At 43.9% G+C, this 7,469-nt stretch overlaps 1 pseudogene; it reads left to right on the top strand.

Moving 5' to 3' along the window:
- Nucleotides 1–257: 257 nt before the first annotated feature.
- Nucleotides 258–2,438, top strand: LOC114696932 (annotated as a pseudogene).
- The last annotated feature ends 5,031 nt before the right edge of the window (nt 2,439–7,469 follow it).

Here is a 7,469-nt window from a genome sequence, read left to right as displayed (position 1 = left end):
TATAAGTACCCATTGGAGCTGGGCACCTCACCAACAGTTGTTCTCCGCACTTTGACCAGTTGTGGTTTTCTGTAATGGTCTCCATTGGTTGCAAAGAGAAGTTTCCTTGATGAGAGGTGAGCGTGGGTATAAGGATTAAGTATTTAGAATGTTAGGAACTATGCTGGCTTACAAGTGCTGGTAGCAGGTTCTTCTCTAAAATCTATGCCACAGGGAAGCGGTGCATGCAGGTGGCAGGCGGGCTGGAGCTTCTCCGTACAGTGCCAGCGTCAATGCCAGCCCCGCCCGCACGTGTGCCTCGCCTCTCCAAGGACTTGCCAGCACGCACTCCTGCCCTCTCCCGTGAGCCGTCGCAGGATGGAGCTGCTGTATTGCGAGGGCACCAGGCACACGCCCCGGGCCGGGCCCGACCTGCGGCTGCTGGGGCACCAACGTGTCCTGCAGAGCTTGCTCCGCCTGGAGGACCGCTAAGTGCCGCAAGCCTCCTGCTTCCAGTGCGTGCAAAAGGAGATCAAGCCACACGTGCGGAAGATGCTGGCGTACTGGATGCTGGAGGTGTGTGAGGAGCAGCGCTGAGAGGAGGATGTCTTTCCTCTGGCCATGAACTACCTGAATGGCTACCTGTCCAGCGTGCCTACCTGAAAAGCGCAACTGCAGGTCTGCCTGCTGTTGGCTTCCAAGCTGCACGAAACCATGCCCCTGACTATTGAGAAGCTTTGCACCTATATGGACCAAGCTGTGGCTCCCTGGCAGTTGCAGGAATGGGAGGTGCTGGTCCTGGGGAAGCTCAAGGGGGACCTAGCTGCTGTGATCGCACACGATTTCCTGACTCTGATTCTGCACCACCTTTCTCTGCCCAGTGACCTGCTGTGGATATCACTCTATATAAATAAAACACTGATGGCCAGTGACCAGGCAGGAAGTATATGCAGGACAAAGAGAGAGGAGAATTGGGGAAACAGGAAGAAGGAGAGAGGAGACACTGCAGCCACCTCCAGGATAAGCAGCATGTAAAGACGCCGGTAAGCCACCAGCCACGTGGCAAGGTATAGATTTATAAAAATGGGTTAATTTAAGATAAAAGAACAGTTAGCAAGAAGCCTGCCATAGCCATACAGTTTATAAGTGATATAAGCGTCTGAGTGATTATTTTATAAGTGGATTGTGGGACTGCGGGGCTTGGGGAACCTGGAGAGAAGCCCTCCAGCAACAGTGACCGATTGACCTTGGTCAAAAAGCATGGCCAGACCTCTTTGGCCCTCTGTGCTACAGATTACACCTTTGCAAAGAACCCTCCATCCATGATCGCCACAGGCAGCATTGGGGCTGCAGTGCAAGGTCTAAGTGCCGATTCTATGTCTGGAGATGAGCTCACAGAGTTGCTGGCAGGAATCACAGGTACCGAAGTGGACTGCCTGCGGGCCTGTCAGGAGCAGATCGAAGTTGCCCAGACGGCCCCCAGCCCAGTGCCCAAAGCCCCCGGGGCTCTGGCAGCCAGGGGCCCAGTCAGACCAGCACACCCACAGATGTCACAGCCGTCCACCTGTGGCTTGGGACAGGCCCCCTCAGGTGGCCACCAAGCAGAGGAGGGTGACTGCCACCCCCTCCCTTCCTCTTGGAACAATCCATGCCATATCTGAAGCCCGAGGGGAGGCCAGGTCCCGCCTATCCCCACAGTGTGCACTAAGGTGCTGGTTGGCCATGAGGGCTCTGCGTGGCCAGTCAGCGCCTCCTCCTTCCCCCTTGACCGGCTTGGCTGTTCTGGGCCGTGCTAGTCAGAGAAATTCAAACAGGTAAAATCCATGCACCAGCGTTCCTTTTTGAGTCCCGCCTCTCTCCGGGGCTCTAATCCTCTCAATTGCCAAAATGCATTAGTACCTTCCAAAGGTGTTGCCCCTGCTAGGGTCAGTGCGTTTGGATTTGGGTCCTTCAGGTATCCTGATAGACACGCATGAAGAGCCAAATAGATGGCTGCCATATAATCCATGCTCCCAGCTGCTCTTAGAGGGAACAGCCTAAGCCTTGGTCAGAGGGGCAAGAACCTACAAATTCTAGCCTTGCTTCCTGCTTAGCTTCTGTGATTGAAGGGTCTTGAGGGGTGCTGGTGGTCATTTTAATTTATTGCTTTGAATACAACTGTAAGAGGGTACAGTGAGGCCTGTACCCAAGAGTGGTAACCCTGGCGGTTGCTATTTTCTTCCCCTCTGCTACCGCTTTGTGGTCCAGGAGCTGCTACAGCCTGGGTTGGGGCCATGCTTTCCTCTCCTGAGGCTCTGCACCTCATCTTCCAGCAGAGGGTTTAGGCAGGGATGGATGCTCTGGAGGTGACAGAGCCTATTTGGAGAGGTCAAGCCCTGTTGACACAGGTCTTTCCTTAGGCCACAAGGTTTGGGCTGGTGGCCCATTTCTATCATGCTGCCTTAATAAAGATTCCGGAAAGATCTATGCCTCACTAGTCCCAGGTTCTTCTCTAGATTTCCAGTACCAGGTGTGATTTCCCTGCTGCTGAATAGTTGTTACTGACAAACTGTGAGCGCCACTATTGCACGCAGAGGGATATCTTGCTGTGCTGGTCATTATTGTGGTTCAAAGGCAGCAGAGCAGGGTAGGAATATTGGCTGCTCATATAGCACTTGATGGCTCCATGACAGCTAGTATGTAGTGGTGTTTGCTCCACCCATGACCGTGGGCTATCCAGCCCCAAAGATGCCGTGCTTCTTGTCTGTGTACTGACTTCTTGCCTGGGTACCTGACCTCTTGAAAGAGAGAGGGGTCATGTGGGTCCTTCTTTTTTTTTTTTTTTTTTATTTTTTTTTATCCTGGCGTGATCAGACATTGGATGGCCTGGGAATTAAACCTGGGCCCTCTGGAACCCCAGTCAGTGCTTAGTCGCTGAGCCATCTCTTTCTCATCTGACACCTCTAGTCAGAACTCTGAGCTGGCCACAAATGTTAGGCTAGTCCCAGTGAGACTTAACCATTGTTTTAGTGTTTTCACAGGATCCCACAGAGATAGTCGCCCTCTAGACAACAGGAAGCAATTCTAAACCAACAAAAAATGACACCTCCTCTCCCAACAGGTTTTGTCTTCTCAGGGTTATGGATAATGGTCGTCTGTTAGGGATTGGTTATATTTTGTATTAAGATTGGGGATGAAACAATAATTTAGACTGAGAAATCTCTTTTGGGAAAGAAGAAAGGGGGGCAGATAGGATAGGATATTAAGGTAGAATATTGTATCTACTTGTAAACTAATTTAGCAAACTATCAGCCTTAGATAATTTGCACTGGTATGGATTCTTATATATTGATACAAATGCAAAATTATTTGTATTATTTAAGATAATTTGTATATTGGTACAAATCAAAACTATATTTGCCATATTGTACATATGTTCCTACTCCTGTTTGAAATATTTTGTATATTGATACATATGTAAAATTATATTTGTCATACTGTATGTTCTATTTGTTCTAAAATATCTAGGATATTTTGTATATTGATACATATTAAAGATATTGTCATATTGCACTATACATTTCTACCTCTGATTAAAATATTTTTGTATGGTGTCACAAATTCGAGGTCATTGTCTTTACATTTTACATCTGTTTAGTTTATTTATTCTTATATGTGAAACCTTAGTCTTTAAGTTATTTAGGTTGATAAGAATTACAGGATAATAGTCATCCATGCTTATCATATTTATAGTCATGTTAGTTAGGTTTTCTAGATACACAAAGATAGATGTCAGATGAATAGGTAATCTTCAACACTTCATAGACCTAGAGAATATGGCATTTAAATGTTTTAATAACCTAGAATTCTGTTGACACGAGACACGACTGCTCCTGGCAGCACTGATCTACTCCCAAGAGGATGCTGGGCACTGAAGACACCCCCTGTGGAGTTTGTCTTCTTCTTGGCAATAAATGGCCTGTTGGGCAAAGAACTGCCCTTGCCTCAGCTGCTGACAGAAAGCACGGTGTCCTTTCCAGACAAGCAGGACACGAGGAAAAGTGACTGCTAAACCTTGCCAAGACAGGGTAAGACATTCTTTCAAAATTCCTGCTTTTAAAATTGCTCTGTCATGTATTCTAGGCCTATAGCCATAAACGGATACCCCAACATTGCAGAAAAACATTGGATGGCTGTCCAGGCAGCCAGCAGTCTGTCATTTCTTGGATCTCTCGGAAGCTGCTTCCTTGTACTTCTCCTGTTTATTCAGGTAATATTATTTTCCTTTTCAGGTCTTTGATGGGATTAAAAAATAGATAGTTACAGTTATAGTCGTCTCATATCTTAGCTAAAAACATATTAGGTACTAGATTCAGATTTTTTTTTTCAAGACAGGGTTTCTCTGTATAGCTTTGCACCTTTCCTGGAATTCCCTCTGTAGACCACACTGGCCTCAAACTCACAGAGATCCACCTGCCTCTGCCTCCCAAGTGCTGGGATTAAAGGTGTGTGCCACCACCACCCAACCTCAGATTCTTCAAGATAGGACAACTTTTAGAGTAATCTCTGTCATTTGCCATTTACCTATGTTCTGGACATTTAGTATGTTTCTTACTTGATGTTGTTCTTGTTGGTTACAATTCCATTTTTGTTTATGTCTTTACCCTTTATTTCTCCTGGACAATACTTGATGATTGTTCTTATTGTATATAGTTTATATTAGGTTTAGAACCTTTTTATTTAGATGAAAATGGGAAGTGTAGTGGCATTTGCTCCACCCATGACCTTGGGCTATCCAGCCCCAAAGAGGCAGTGCTTCTTGTCTGTGTACTGACTTCCTGCCTGGGTACCTGACCTCTAAAAAGGAATGGTTCCAGTCAGTAGAGCATGAGACTCTTAATCTCAGGGTCCTGGGTTCATGCCCCACAGTGGGTGCCACTTGTTAAGATCAATCCATGTGTGCCTGTTTAATGGGTAATTGGGATTTATTAAGATATAAGTTGGGGAAATACATTCATGAATACCAAGTAAACAGCTGAAGTCATTCTGCTGGGGAGTGGATGCATCTGGCCTTCCTGTGTCCAATCACACCAAGAAGAGCAGTGTGACCACTCCCTCTTTCCTTTCAAGAGGTCAGGTCCACAGGCAAGAAGCACCACCTCCTTTGGCTGGATAGCCCAACGTCATGGGCAGAGTAAATACCATTACACTAGTCCTCAGGAAGGTCAGATCCAGATTCTGTCAATTAACTGTCTTCAGCAATAAGGTCTCACCCTCAGCCTCTGGGAAGCAACAAAGGGAAACAGCACTAGCTTATATTGGTTTGGGAGTCTCTTGCACTCTGAATAAAAACTCCAAAGGTCATTTCTCATGCCTGGTATTTGGCTTTGTTATACAGTCTATGGCTCTTGGGGAGACCATTGTCAGCCCCAGTGGCATGACATATTTTAAACTACATATGTATATGCACATACATGCACTTATACAGATTTTGTCATTTTAGGTAAATAATAGTGTGATTCTATGGCTTTCCCAAATATCCTTAGTATTTATTCCCCACCTCATTTTCCTTATCTCCATATGTTCATTCTCATCTATGTTTTTATATAACCTGTAGTACTCAATAAACCACAAAATAAAAAGGTATCATGGGGAGGGGAGTGGTAGAGAGGTTAATAGCAGGGCATATTTGATATCATTACTTCAGAAAAATTATTTCATTGTATAATTTTGGCTTCTTTGTAAAAAATCAGTTATTCATAGGTGTGTGGATTTACGTCAAGGTCTTTGATTCGATTCCACTGATCCACCTATCTGTTTTTATGCCAATACCAAGCTGTTCTTATTACTATAACACTATATTAGAGTTTGAGGTCAAGGATGGTGATACTTACAGAAGTTCCTTTATTGTACAGGATTGTTTGAGCTATCCTGGGTTGTTTTTCCATATGAAATTGAGTATTGTTCTTTTGAGGTCTGTGAAGAATTGTGTTGGAATTTTGATTGTGATTGCTTTTGGTAAGATTGCCAATTTTACTATGTTAATCCTACCGATTCATGAACATGGGAGATTTTTCTATTTTCTGATATCTTCTCTAATTTCTTTTTTCAAAGAATTAAAGTTCTTTATTATATTCATTATTCATCATTATAAAGTTCATTATTATACAACCGAAAAAAGAAAGCATCTTCAACAAATGGTGTTGGCATAACCGGAGGTCAGCATGTAGAAAAATGCAAATAGATCCATATCTATCACCCTGTACAAAACTCAAGTCCAAGTGGATCAAAGACCTCAACATAAACCCAGTTACACTGAAGCTGATAGAAGAGAAAGTGGGAAGTAGTTTTGAACACACTGGCACATGAGACAACTTCCTGAATATAACACCAGTAGCACAGACACTAAGATCAACAATAAATGGGACCTCCTGAAACTGAGAAACTTCTGTAAGGCAAAGGACACCATCAATAAAACAAAACAGCACCCTACAGAATGGGAAAAGATCTTCACCAACCTCACATCTGACAGAGGGCTGATCTTTTTTTTAATTTATTTTCTTTTTTAGTTTTAAACAGTTTTATTGAGGTAGAATGACATAAAAAATAAATTATCTTTAAAACAAATAACTTGGCATATTTTGATACATAGATATATTTGTGAGAAGTCATCTTAGACAATATAGTAGACATTGTTGTCACTCGCCAAAGTAACCTTGTGTCCTTCTCTAGTCCTTCCTCACCCCACTCCATCTTCTGCTGACCCCCACACTCCACTATTGAATTTTGAGGGACTTCTGGATAGAAGTCTTTTTTTTTTTTAAATGCCAAATGCTGTTTATTGAAGGAGGGAAGAGGTCTTAAATACAGGCTTACAGCACAATGGGAGAACCCCAGAGGGCAGAAGTTTTACAATCTTGCATCTAAGCAGTTAACACCTGTTACGCAGGATACACTGACAAGGAACTTCCCTTAAGCATTCAGGAGGGTGGAACCCGGCAGGGAATTAGCATAGGGAGGATATCAAGGTCCAGGTCAGCAAGCAAGGCAACAGTTACCCAAAATGGAGTCAGGGCCCTACAGGTCCCCCTTTTACTAAAAGTGAGCTTCTGACTTAGGTTGTGTGGGATGTCAGAAGGTCACCTTACCCATCATGGAGACACCTGCCCAGGCCACACAGGTGCTCTGTCTTAGGTTGGTGAGCACCTCCCAGATATTACCCGTTATATATCTGAATACTCACTATCATACAACAGAGGGATGATCTTTAAAATACATAAAGAACTCAAGAAACTAGATATGAAAGTACCAAATAATCCAATTTTAAAAATGGGCTACAGATTTAAATAGAGAATTCTCAACAGAAGAATCTCAAATGGGCAAGATACACTTGAAGAATTGTTCAACATCCTTAGTCATCAGGGAAATGCAAATCAAAATGACTCTGAGATTCCATCTTACACCTGTCAGAATGTCTAAGATCAAAAACACTAATGACAGCTTATGTTGGA

This window comes from Peromyscus leucopus, chromosome 15, assembly GCF_004664715.2.
Source record: "Peromyscus leucopus breed LL Stock chromosome 15, UCI_PerLeu_2.1, whole genome shotgun sequence".
Taxonomy (NCBI): domain Eukaryota; kingdom Metazoa; phylum Chordata; class Mammalia; order Rodentia; family Cricetidae; genus Peromyscus; species Peromyscus leucopus.
The sequence above is the reverse complement of the archived record's forward strand: the minus strand, read 5'-3'. Positions and strand labels throughout refer to the sequence as shown.